This window comes from Aquarana catesbeiana, linkage group LG12 (genome assembly GCF_042186555.1).
Source record: "Aquarana catesbeiana isolate 2022-GZ linkage group LG12, ASM4218655v1, whole genome shotgun sequence".
Lineage (NCBI taxonomy): Eukaryota > Metazoa > Chordata > Amphibia > Anura > Ranidae > Aquarana > Aquarana catesbeiana.
Window position 1 is genome coordinate 236,438,493 of NC_133335.1, and position 14,793 is coordinate 236,453,285.

A 14,793-nucleotide genomic window follows, 5' to 3' on the forward strand; every position below is an offset into this window, starting at 1 on the left:
TATTTATAAACAATATTCCACCAATAATCCCCATGTAGAAATATAATTATATGCATATTCTCATCAGAAATTGGTTTAATATGTTGCTATGTATATTTATAAACAATATTCCACCAATAATCCCCATGTAGAAATATAATTATATGCATATTCTCATCAGAAATGGGTTTAATATGTTGCTATGTATATTTATAAACAATATTCCACCAATAATCCCCATGTAGAAAAATAATTACATGCATATTAATATCATAAATGGGTTAAATATGTTGCTATGTATATTTATAAACAATATTCCACCAATAATCCCCATGCAGAAAAATAATTACATGCATATTCATTTTATAAATGGGTTAAATATGTTGCTATGTATATTTATAAACAATATTCCACCAACAATCCCCATGTAGAAAAATAATTATATGCATTTTCATTTCAGAAAAAGGTTTAATATGTTGCTATGTATATTTATAAACAATATTCCACCAATAATCCCCATGTAGAAATATAATTATATGCATATTCTCATCAAAAATGGGTTTAATATGTTGCTATGTATATTTATAAACAATATTCCACCAATAATCTCCATGTAGAAAAATAATTATATGCATTTTCATATCAGAAATAGGTTTAATATGTTGCTATGTATATTTATAAACACTATTCCACCAATAATCCCCATGTAGAAATATAATTATATGCATATTCTCATCAGAAATGGGTTTAATATGTTGCTATGTATATTTATAAACAATATTCCACCAACAATCTCCATGTAGAAAAATAATTGCATGCATATTCATATCATACATGGATTAAATATGTTGCTATGTATATTTATAAACAATATTCCACCAATAATACCCATGTAGAAATATAATTATATGCATATTCTCATCAGAAATGGGTTTAATATGTTGCTATGTATATTTATAAACAATATTCCACCAATAATCCCCATGTAGAAAAATAATTATATGCATTTTCATATCAGAAATAGGTTTAATATATTCCTATGTATGTCTAACTACAATATTCCACCCATAATCCCCATGTAGAAAAAGTATATGCTTATTATTATTAGTAATCGGTTAAATATGTTCATTGTCGGGTGTTAACATGATATTCCTCCAATATTCCCCATGATAAATAATAATTCTACCCATATTCCCATCAAAAACAGGTCAAATGTAATTTTTACATTACTTCTGTATCCTGTTGTACAGCTGCATATATATCAGCAAGTGAAGAGTTAAACATTAGCAACTGCTTCTTGCAACATTGTATCAAGCACTGCAGGAAAGAATAACATATTTTGAGAAACAACAGAGTCATTACCATATATATGTGTATATAGTACACTGACATCTAGTGAGAGTTCTTAGTATTGCAGCCAATAATCCAATCATCCCATCATCCCAATATGCAGTTTAGTAGGGACGTACTAAACTGCATATTGGGATGATGGGATGATTGGATTATTGGCTGCAATACTAAGAACTCTCACTAGATGTCAGTGTACTATATACACATATATATGGTAATGACTCTGTTGTTTCTCAAAATATGTTATTCTTTCCTGCAGTGCTTGATACAATGTTGCAAGAAGCAGTTGCTAATGTTTAACTCTTCACTTGCTGATATATATGCAGCTGTACAACAGGATACAGAAGTAATGTAAAAATTACATTTGACCTGTTTTTGATGGGAATATGGGTAGAATTATTATTTATCATGGGGAATATTGGAGGAATATCATGTTAACACCCGACAATGAACATATTTAACCGATTACTAATAATAATAAGCATATACTTTTTCTACATGGGGATTATGGGTGGAATATTGTAGTTAGACATACATAGGAATATATTAAACCTATTTCTGATATGAAAATGCATATAATTATTTTTCTACATGGGGATTATTGGTGGAATATTGTTTATAAATATGCATAGCAACATATTAAACCCATTTCTGATGAGAATATGCATATAATTATATTTCTACATGGGGATTATTGGCGGAATATTGTTTATAAATATACATAGCAACATATTAAACATATTTCTGGTATAAAATGTATATAATTAGTTTTATACATGGGGATTATTGGTGGAATTTTGTTTATAAATATACATAGCAACATATTAAACCCATTTCTGATGAGAATATGCATATAATTATATTTCTACATGGGGATTATTGGTGGAATATTGTTTATAAATATACATAGCAACATACTAAACCTATTTCTGATATGAAAATGCATATAATTATTTTTCTACATGGGGATTATTGGTGGAATATTGTTTATAAATATACATAGCAAAATATTAAAACATTTCTGATGAGAATATGCATATAATTCTATTTCTACATGGGGATTATTGGTGGAATATTGTTTATAAATATACATAGAAACATGTTAAACATATTTCTAATATAAAATGCATATACCGTATTTATCGGCGTATAACACGCATTTTTTTCCCCTTAAAATAAGGGGAAAATCGTGGGTGCGTGTTATACGCCGATCTCCGCTATTTTGTGATCTGTCAGAGCGATCGCGGCGATCGCTCCGACAGATCACATAGCTTGGATTTTTAAACATGGCGCCGCGGAGTTCGGAGGGATTGTCACTTGCCACGTCACATGCCACACGTTGCGGATTGTCACTTGCCACGTCCCATGCCACATGTTGCGGATTGTCACTTGCCACACGTTGCAGATTGTCACATGCCACGTCCCATGCCACACATTGCGGATTGTCACTTGCCACGTCCCATGCCACACGTTGCAGATTGTCACATGCCACGTCCCATGCCACACGTTGCGGATTGTCACTTGCCACATCCCATGCCACACGTTGCAGATTGTCACTTGCCACGTCCCATGCCACACGTTGCGGATTGTCACTTGCCACGTCCCATGCCACATGTTGCGGATTGTCACTTGCCACACGTTGTAGATTGTTACATGCCACGTCCCATGCCACACATTGCGGATTGTCACTTGCCACGTCCCATGCCACACGTTGCAGATTGTCACATGCCACGTCCCATGCCACACATTGCGGATTGTCAACTACCACGTCCCATGCCACACGTTGCAGATTGTCACTTGCAACGTCCCATGCCACACGTTGCAGGTTATAAAAAATGAAATGGTTCAACTCACCATAGAATCAGTGGGAGCCCCGAGCGTGTCACTTGCCACTGTTATCTGCAACACGTTGGGGATTGTCACTTGCCACGTCACCTGTCACTAGATGCGGATTGTCACTTGCCACGTCCCATGCCACACGTTGCGGATTGTCACTTGCCACGTCCCATGCCACACGTTGCGGATTGTCACTTGCCACGTCCCATGCCACACGTTGCGGATTGTCACTTGCCACGTCCCATGCCACATGTTGCGGATTGTCACTTGCCACACGTTGCAGATTGTCACATGCCACGTCCCATGCCACACATTGCGGATTGTCACTTGCCACGTCCCATGCCACACATTGCAGATTGTCACATGCCACGTCCCATGCCACACGTTGCGGATTGTCACTTGCCACGTCCCATGCCACACGTTGCGGATTGTCACTTGCCACGTCCCATGCCACACGTTGCGGATTGTCACTTGCCACGTCCCATGCCACATGTTGCGGATTGTCACTTGCCACACGTTGTAGATTGTTACATGCCACGTCCCATGCCACACATTGCGGATTGTCACTTGCCACGTCCCATGCCACACGTTGCAGATTGTCACATGCCACGTCCCATGCCACACGTTGCGGATTGTCAACTACCACGTCCCATGCCACACGTTGCAGATTGTCACTTGCAATGTCCCATGCCACACGTTGCAGATTGCCACTTGCCACGTCCCATGCCACAGGTTGCGGATTGTCACTTGCCACACGTTGCAGATTGTCACATGCCACGTCCCATGCCACACATTGCGGATTGTCACTTGCCACGTCCCATGCCACACGTTGCAGATTGTCACATGCCACGTCCCATGCCACACGTTGCGGATTGTCACTTGCCACGTCCCATGCCACACGTTGCGGATTGTCACTTGCCACGTCCCATGCCACACGTTGCGGATTGTCACTTGCCACGTCCCATGCCACATGTTGCGGATTGTCACTTGCCACACGTTGTAGATTGTTACATGCCACGTCCCATGCCACACATTGCGGATTGTCACTTGCCACGTCCCATGCCACACGTTGCAGATTGTCACATGCCACGTCCCATGCCACACGTTGCGGATTGTCAACTACCACGTCCCATGCCACACGTTGCAGATTGTCACTTGCAATGTCCCATGCCACACGTTGCAGATTGCCACTTGCCACGTCCCATGCCACAGGTTGCGGATTGTCACTTGCCTGCTAAAATTGTCTGCTGTGTCCCAGTCAGAGTCAGGCTTATTTAACTGGTGACCCCCTGTCATCAGTGCTGGGCAGGGAGGAATGGGCTGGCTGCTGCCACTGGGAGAGCGATGGGAGCAGAGCGAACACATGGCTCATCCTGAGCGGATGTGTCAGCGCTGCATCCCGCCCCAGGGGGGGCAGCAGAGAGATGATGTAATCTCTCTGCTGCCGCGGCTGCCTGTACATTCAACAGTGTGGGCGGAACTGCAGGGATGCAGGGCGGCGCTGGGCGGTGAGAGATGATGTTATCTCTCTGCTCACCCGCCCGCCGGCTCCCTAATTGGCCAGCAGCCGCTCACAAACTGTCACTGAGCCGCACACAGCTGTTCACGTAACGGAGCCGCCTGTGCTCTCAGCTGTGGAGCCACCCGCCGACTCCCTGATTGGCCAGCACTGCAGCCGCTCACAAACTGTCACTGAGCCGCACACAGCTGTTCAAGTAACGGAGCCGCCCGTGCTCTCAGCTGTGAAGCCGCCCGCCGGCTCTCTCACCCACAGCGATGCCTGCCCTGCCCACCCACTCACCCACAATCTCGGAGGGGGCAATTGCCCTGTTGCCCCCCCCCCCTGGATCCGCCCCTGTCATCAGCGAGCAATGCACTGCGATGACTCAGTGCATTATGGGGCGTGACGCGCCGCTCGAATTTGGCGCGAATGCCCCATAATGTTTGATATTTGGCGAATGATCGAACAGCCAATGTTCGAGTCAAACTCATGTTCGACTCGAACTCGAAGCTCATCCCTATCCCTAGGCATGTTTAACCATTGCATTTCACCCATGAAGAAAAATAATTATGTGGCTATTCATCTCATAAATAGGTTAAATATGTTAAATGTTATTGTAAATGATATTCCAGTCATATTCAACCTAAAAAACAATAACTTTACCCATATTCCTATGAGAAACAGGTCAAATGTATTACATAGGATGTTTAGCTAAGATATTTCACCCATAATCCCCATGTAGAAAAAATATATATGCATATTCTTATCAGAAATAGGTTTAATACGTTCCTATGTATATTTCTAAACAATATTCCACCAATAATCCCCATGTAGAAATATAATTATATGCATATTCTCTTCAGAAATGGGTTTAATATGTTGCTATGTATATTTATAAACAATATTCCACCAATAATCCCCATGTAGAAAAATAATTACATGCATATTCATATCATAAATGGGTTAAATATGTTGCTATGTATATTTATAAACAATATTCCACCAATAATCCCCATGTAGAAAAATAATTATATGCATTTTCATTTCAGAAATAGGTTTAGTATGTTGCTATGTATATTTATAAACAATATTCCACCAATAATCCCCATGTAGAAATATAATTATATGCATATTCTCATCAGAAATTGGTTTAATATGTTGCTATGTATATTTATAAACAATATTCCACCAATAATCCCCATGTAGAAATATAATTATATGCATATTCTCATCAGAAATGGGTTTAATATGTTGCTATGTATATTTATAAACAATATTCCACCAATAATCCCCATGTAGAAAAATAATTACATGCATATTAATATCATAAATGGGTTAAATATGTTGCTATGTATATTTATAAACAATATTCCACCAATAATCCCCATGCAGAAAAATAATTACATGCATATTCATTTTATAAATGGGTTAAATATGTTGCTATGTATATTTATAAACAATATTCCACCAACAATCCCCATGTAGAAAAATAATTATATGCATTTTCATTTCAGAAAAAGGTTTAATATGTTGCTATGTATATTTATAAACAATATTCCACCAATAATCCCCATGTAGAAATATAATTATATGCATATTCTCATCAAAAATGGGTTTAATATGTTGCTATGTATATTTATAAACAATATTCCACCAATAATCTCCATGTAGAAAAATAATTATATGCATTTTCATATCAGAAATAGGTTTAATATGTTGCTATGTATATTTATAAACACTATTCCACCAATAATCCCCATGTAGAAATATAATTATATGCATATTCTCATCAGAAATGGGTTTAATATGTTGCTATGTATATTTATAAACAATATTCCACCAACAATCTCCATGTAGAAAAATAATTGCATGCATATTCATATCATACATGGATTAAATATGTTGCTATGTATATTTATAAACAATATTCCACCAATAATACCCATGTAGAAATATAATTATATGCATATTCTCATCAGAAATGGGTTTAATATGTTGCTATGTATATTTATAAACAATATTCCACCAATAATCCCCATGTAGAAAAATAATTATATACATATTTATATCAGAAATAGGTTTAATATATTCCTATGTATGTCTAACTACAATATTCCACCCATAATCCCCATGTAGAAAAAGTATATGCATATTATTATTAGTAATGGGTTAAATATGTTCATTGTCGGGTGTTAGCATGATATTCCTCCAAAAATTCCCCATGATAAATAATAATTCTACCCATATTCCCATCAAAAACAGGTCAAATGTATTTTTTACATTATTTCTGTATCCTGTTGAGTCATTACCGAATAACATATTTTGAGAAACAGAGTCATTACCATATATATGTGTATATAGTACACTGACATCTAGTGAGAGTTCTTAGTATTGCAGCCAATAATCCAATCATCCCATCATCCCAATATGCAGTTCAGTACGTCCCTTTAGTACGTCCCTTACTTTCATCTATTGGCACCGTTATAATCCCCTCCTCTCTCTACTTACCATGTTTGGCGCTATGTTCGGGTTTAGCGGACTTTTTTGCTGGGTTCCCCAAACCTCTTGTAAACCAAACTTTGCCCAGTTCACTTATCCCTACTGCACGCCTCTAAATAGATTACATTAAAAGAAAAATAGAATCGCGCGAAACCTTTGAATCGTACATAAAAATGAATTATATGAATTCTTAAACCAATATGAAATCCACCAGTGCTTAAAAGATATATATATAAACCATAATAATTGATTAGATGGATTATAAATGAATGTAAAATCCACCAGTGTTCAAAAATTAGTTGAGTAAACCTATAAAGTCCAACAATAAAATCAATGTAAAGTCCACCAGTGCTCAAATCTTAATCAATGAAGTCCATCCATATGTGCGATGGCGTCTCCAAACGTTGTTAGAAAAAAATTGTGCTGAATCCACCACCAGATTAGAAGAAATCACTTCTTACCAGATGACCGTGATCCCCCCTCCCCCGTTACAGAGGATCATGGAAAGCATGTAGTATAAAGCACGCTCAAAGCTCTTCAAACCACCTCATTAACCGTTCAGACCGATGAGTGGATACACGTAGTACATGTAAAAATATAAATGCTTTCTTTGTTAAGGTTAAGGGAATGTAGAACAGCTGGCCTCTTCTGTCTCAGTGAAGAGTCTCATCGGCACATGCAGTGACCAAGGCACCCTCGTTGATAAGGAACTGGAGATGCAGGACGGCTGCTCCGCTGTCATGTAATTGTTACTCTACAGAAAGAGAGATATATATATGCAGAAAAAAAAAGTGCGTATAATGTGGCCTATAACATACACGATCGGCGCCAGATCAATCCCACAGTTCTATGTGCAGTATTAAATAAATAAATAAACACTTAAAAATATAATCCTCAAAATATTAAAAAGTAAAAAGCAGCTGTTTAAAAAGGAAGAAAATGGCATAAATACAGTAGTATAAAAGTCTAGCAATCAAACGCTGGATCATTAAATACTCAAAACAGCGCTAAAATTAAAAGCCACAAAAAAATGTGTCACAGCATGTGGCCAAAAGCACAAATGTGAGTCTCTATGTAGAAGGTAATAATGAAGACAGTTCAAGGCTTTTATAGGTGTAGAATCACTGATGTCCAAGCGTTGCACCTTTCACCAGAAAGAAAACATATTCCACCACGTGATGCACACCCCCCCAGGGGGTCAAACTCACCAGAAGCCACTAATAAAAGAGCATTGAGTAAGGTATTCAGCATCCACTTCAGTACTAAGTCCTCATCATCCACTGGTAAAGGGGCTCCATATATACCATAAAACACAAGAGTAAGACCAACATAGCGTAATCCTGTTTATTAATGTAAAAAAATCCCCTGTACAGCAGCGGTCCCCTTAATCCTAACTACGTACATTGTAACACATTAAAACGAGCAGATAAATAAGTCCAGAGGGCGCTGTCACCATGTCTAACCATCCAGGATAGGATGTGTGTTTCCCTGCAGACACCACACTATCTTCCTGGTAGGTGGTAGTGGACAGTGGAGCACAAGCATCACTTCCGGGTCATCGTGTAGGTCATGCCCTGACCGGTTTCGTCATCACGGACTTCTACAGAGGGCGTCAAAAGGGATAAAGAGATAGATAGATAGATAGATAGATAGATAGATAGATAGACAGACAGACAGACAGACAGACAGACAGACAGACAGACAGACAGATAGATGTGTAGTGCTAGGGAAAAAAACAGAAAGGCAGTGCAAGTAACAATACAAATAACAGTATTGCGTATTTAGTGCCCTTCCTAACCACTGGACAGTTGGCTAACAACTCTGCTGGCGTTGGGGCCCTCTCTTCACGTTGGTGCGCTCTTTCTCCAGTGTGGGAATTTACAATCCGCAGGAGAGGGAAAGCGCAGTCCCACTAGGCAGAACTTCTTGACAGCTAGGGGGCAGAGACAGCAAACATTTAAAGGTTACTTCTAGGACTCTCACTGCTCCAGTACCTCTGGCAGAATCCCTGAACACAATACCATCTTGGATGACGGCTCGCTTGGCCTCATGTGGCCACAGGACACTGTATCCTGAAATAACAGTCAGCAACACACTGTGCAGCAGAAACGCAGCTTAGGATCAGCATAGGCATAGCACCCACATAGTTCTCAGCAGCAAAGACCTCTGTAGGTCTAGCTCCCTCAAACTCAACGGATCAAAAACAGAACTTCTTCTCCTGCAAGCCAACAAAAATTCCAAAATAAAGACTCCGTGGACACCCCCCTCCATCCTATCTCCTAGCACCAAAGCCAAGAGTCTCGGAGTCATCTTTGACTCAGGAATGACAATGGATGCACAAATAGGATCAGTGGTGAGCGGATCCCACCATCTCCTCCGCCTGCTTCGCAGACTCATCCCCTTCATCCCAGAAGAGGACAAAGCGGCAGTTGTGGGAACAATCATCAATTCCCGACTTGACTACGCAAACTCGCTCTACGTAGGGCTACCACAATATCAGCTTGCGCGCTTGCAACTCATCTAAAACACGGCGGCGAGACTGTTAACAGGAAAAAAGCCCTGGGAATCCATCTCCCCATCCCTAAAGAGCCTACATTGGCTAACTGTGAAGAATCGGATCACATTCAAGACCCTCTGCCTCACCCACAAATGCATACAAGGAAACGCTCCGCTATATCTCCGGGAAAAAATAAAACACTACACACCGAATCGCAGTCTTCGATCAGCTAACCAAACCTCCTCATCATTCCCAAATACCGCTACAAAGGGAGAACGAAGATGCGCAGTCCAAGGACCTCGACTATGGAACGCTCTTCCAACCAACATCCGCATGGAAGAAAACCACCAGGCCTTCAGGAAAAAACTAAAGACATTCCTTTTCTAGAAGCTGACTACAGAGAATAAATACATTTAGTGCCTTGAGGCAATTCAGTTCGCATTTGCAGCGCTTTACAAATCATTCATTCATTCATTCATTCATGTAGGTGCACAGCAAATCTACCTTTCTCAGGAGTCCCCCTGCATGAAGCACAGCACACATGTGGTCCCCCAGCAGCTCCCTTGCCTGGGCTCATTGCAACTCTCGCTACAAGTCTTTCTTATGGATCCCGACAGCATAGCACTGCAGCTGCCCCAGAGCCCCTCTATACAGGATACTGGCTGCTAAGTCTCTCTGGCTCCTACGCTTGTATTTCTGACACTCTGCTGTGGGGTGCAACATCCTTCAAAGTGGCTTAAAGGGGCCGCCAGAGGGAAAAACAGATAGAAAAATGGACTATACATAGATGATAGATAGATAGGTAACTTAATGGATAGATGATTTACAGATAGATAGATAGATAGATAGATAGATAGATAGATAGATAGATAGATAGATAGATAGATATTAATAGAGGTTAGGAAATGCAGTTCATTAATAAATGTTCAGAAAGTCTTTATCCTTAGACCAGGGGTCTCAAACTGGCGGCCCTCCAGCTGTTGCGAGACTACAAGTCCCATCATGCCTCTGCCTGTGGGAGTCATGCTTGTAACTGTCAGCCTTGCAATGCCTCATGGGACTTGTAGTTTCGCAACAGCTGGAGGGCCGCCAGTTTGAGACCCCCCGCCTTAGACAGATGGTCCGTTGATGCGACACAACTGGAAGCTTTTGTCTCTCTAATCTCATCGCATGCTGTTCCAGATATTTTTCCTACTTTCCTTTTCTTTTTTTAACCATAACAGCTTCACTTTATTTACTAAGCGCAATAAACAGTTACGATACAAAGTAAACTTTCGCCACAACTTTATTCAAACAATATACATATATACTGTATATATGACATTTATTAATGTATTTGGCCAAGGACATCTCTCCAATTCAAATAATCACAATTTATAAAATTTATAAAAGGTTAATACCATCTTATGCAGCAGTGAGTTCCAGATAGATAGATAGATAGATAGATAGATAGATAGATAGATAGATAGATAGAGTCAGGTCCATAAATATTGGGACATCGACACAATTGTAATCTTTTTGGCTCTATACACCACCACAATGGATTTGAAATGAAACAAACAAGATGTGCTTTAACTGCAGACTTTCAGCTTTAATTTGAGGGTATTTACATCCAAATCAGGTGAACGGTATAGGAATTACAACAGTTTGTATATGTGCCTCCCACTTTTTAAGGGACCAAAAGTAATGGGACAAATGGCTGCTCAGCTGTTCCATGGCCAGGTGTGTGTTATTCCCTCATTATCCCATTTACAAGGAGCGGATAAAAGGTCCAGAGTTCATTTCAAGTGTGCTGTTTGCATTTGGAATCTGTTGCTGTCAACTCGCAATATGAGATCCAAAAAGCTGTCACTATCAGTGAAGCAAGCCATCATTAGGCTGAAAAAAAACAGAACAAACCCATCAGAGAGATAGCAAAAACATTAGGAGTGGCCAAAACAACTGTTTGGAACAACCTTAAAAAGAAAGAATGCACCGGTGAGCTCAGCAACACCAAAAGACCCGGAAGACCACGGAAAACAACTGTGGTGGATGACCAAAGCATTCTTTCCCTGGTGAAGAAAACACCCTTCACAACAGTTGGCCAGATCAAGAACACTCTCCAGGAGGTAGGTGTATGTGTGTCAAAGTCAACAATCAAGAGAAGACTTCACCAGAGTGAATACAGAGGGTACACCACAAGATGTAAACCATTGGTGAGCCTCAAAAACAGAAAGGCCAGATTAGAGTTTACAAAACAACATCTAAAAAAGCCTTCACAGTTCTGGAACAACATCCTATGGACAGATGAGACCAAGATCAACTTGTACCAGAGTGATGGGAAGAGAGGAGTATGGAGAAGGAAAGGAACTGCTAATGATCCAAAGCATACCACCTCATCAGTGAAGCATGGTGTTGGTAGTGTCATGGCGTGGGCATGTATGGCTGCCAATGGAACTGGTTCTCTTGTACTTATTGATGATGTGACTGCTGACAAAAGCAGCAGGATGAATTCTGAAGCGTTTCGGGCAATATTATCTGCTCATATTCAGCAAAATGCTTCAGAACTCATTGGACGGCGCTTCACAGTGCAGATGGACAATGACCCGAAGCATACTGCGAAAGCAACCAAAGAATTTTCTAAGGGAAAGAAGTGGAATTTATGCAATGCCCAAGTCAATCACCTGACTTGAATCCGATTGAGCATGCATTTCACTTGCTGAAGACAAAACTGAAGGGAAAATGCCCCAAGAACAAGCAGGAACTGAAGACAGTTGCAGTAGAGGCCTGGCAGAGCATCCCCAGGGATGAAACCCAACGTCTGGTGATGTCTATGCGTTCCAGACTTCAGGCTGTAATTGACTGCGAATGATTTGCAACCAAGTATTAAAAAGTGAAAGTTTGATGGATGATTGTTAATCTGTCCCAATACTTTTGGTCCCTTAAAAAGTGGGAGGCACATATACAAACTGTTGTAATTCCTACACCGTTCACCTGATTTGGCTGTAAATACCCTCAAATTAAAGCTGAAAGTCTGCAGTTAAAGCACATATTGTTCGTTTCTTTTCAAATCCATTGTGGTGGTGTATGGAGCCAAAAAGATTAGAATTGTGTGTTAATGAGCGGTATGTCATACTGTATGTTAATCAGCTTCTTTGCATAAAAATAATCAAAATGGTATAAATATATCCTAAAAATAAATAAATAAAGACTCTAGCAATTTCCTCTTTGCTGTTAAAATGCTAAACATATCAATGTAATACATTTGAATTACATTGTTTCCACAAGACAGTGGTCTGGGGTCTTCTGTAATGATGAACAAACCATAGAGAGATAGACGACAGAAAGATGGATGGATAGATGGATGGATGAATAGATAGATGGATGAATAGATGGATGGATGAATAGATAGATGGATAGATGGATGGATGAATAGATAGATGGATGGATAGATAGATGGATGAATAGATAGATGGATGGATAGATGGATGGATGAATAGATAGATGGATGGATAGATGGATGGATGGATGAATAGATAGATAGATGGATAGATGGATGGATGAATAGATAGATGGATGAATAGATGGATGGATGAATAGATAGATAGATGAATAGATGGATGGATGAATAGATAGATAGATGGATAGATGGATGGATGAATAGATAGATGGATGGATAGATGGATGGATGAATAGATAGATAGATGGATAGATGGATGGATGAATAGATAGATGGATGGATAGATGGATGGATGGATGAATAGATAGATGGATGAATAGATGGATGGATGAATAGATAGATAGATGGATAGATGGATGGATGAATAGATAGATGGATGGATAGATGGATGGATGGATGAATAGATAGATGGATGAATAGATGGATGGATGAATAGATAGATGGATGGATAGATGGATGGATGAATAGATAGATGGATGGATAGATGGATGGATGAATAGATAGATGGATGGATAGATGGTTGGATGTATAGACAGGTGGATGGGTAGATGGATGGAGAATTTTGAACATGGTTTCACTCATGGTCTTGGTCCCTTCAGCTCCCCCAGCCTTGTAGAGAAGGAATGAAGAAGAAGGTGGAGAGACTGTGGGAGAGTCGGGATTATCTATTCCAAGAATGTTTGTTATGTGTAAATAATGCGACGTCTGAAAATTTACAGAGGTTTGGATGTCTAGAGGGTTACATAAGTGAGTTTGGCTGGGATTAATGAACAGTATGTCATACTGTATGTTAATCAGCTTCTTTGCATGAAAATAATCAAAATGGTATAAATATATCCTAAAAATAAATAAATAAAGACTCTAGCAATTTCCTCTTTGCTGTTAAAATGCCAAATGTATCAATGTAATACATTTGAATTACACTGTTTCCACAAGACAATGGTCTGGGCCCTGGGTCTTCTATAATGATGGACAAACCATAGATAGATAGACAAGAGAGAGATGGATAGATGGATGGATGGGTAGATAGATAGATAGATAGATAGATAGATAGATAGATAGATAGATAGATAGATAGATAGATAGATAGATAGATAGATAGATAGATAAAAAATAGATACCTCTGTATTCGGATGGTCTTTAGCCTGAGACGGATGTCCAGTTGATGTGACTCTACTGAAAGCTTTAACATTTTAACATCATCTCTCTGATAAATTCCAGATGTTGGTGACGATCTTTTTTTCCACTTCCTTTTTTTTTTTCTTCAGCCACATCCACCTTCCAATCGTCATCTCTGCTTATTAGTATTAGAAGAGGAAATGATTCCTTCTACAAGTTTAAAGGGGCAGTCCACTTACATATCGCCGTGCAGGCAGTCCCATTGATATCAATTAGGCTGGAACCACTGCTCCCAGTTTGACATCTGTGTGGGTGCGGGCGCATGTCCCTAAACTTACATACTGAGCATTTACAAATATGCATCCAATAATCAATGTTTTTTTTTTTTTTTCATGCTTAGGATAGGGTTTTTTTTACAAAGCAGAATTTTACTTTGCTTCATCTCATTCAATAAGATAAGTAAAATTCACTTCCCAACATGGTCATTCATCTGAACGTGAACATGCACTACTCCTTCAGAAAATCATCCCTCTGACATATTTACATACATTTATAATTAATTTAAATCAAATA

General features: G+C 39.5%; 1 protein-coding gene across 5 annotated transcripts in view; it reads right to left on the reverse strand.

Moving 5' to 3' along the window:
- The window catches only part of LOC141113684 (uncharacterized), a 64,720-nt gene extending 50,153 nt beyond the window's left edge, over window positions 1–14,567 (reverse strand). For 3 of the 5 annotated variants that reach the window (XM_073606943.1, XM_073606942.1, XM_073606940.1), the window contains exon 1: window positions 14,223–14,567. The gene's annotated coding sequence lies outside the window, so the exon portion shown is untranslated. Of the gene's footprint in view, window positions 1–7,626; window positions 7,920–14,222 lie in introns of all 5 variants that reach the window. The other 2 variants (XM_073606941.1, XM_073606944.1) reach the window with 2 other exon arrangements.
- Between the last annotated feature and the right edge of the window lie 226 nt (window positions 14,568–14,793).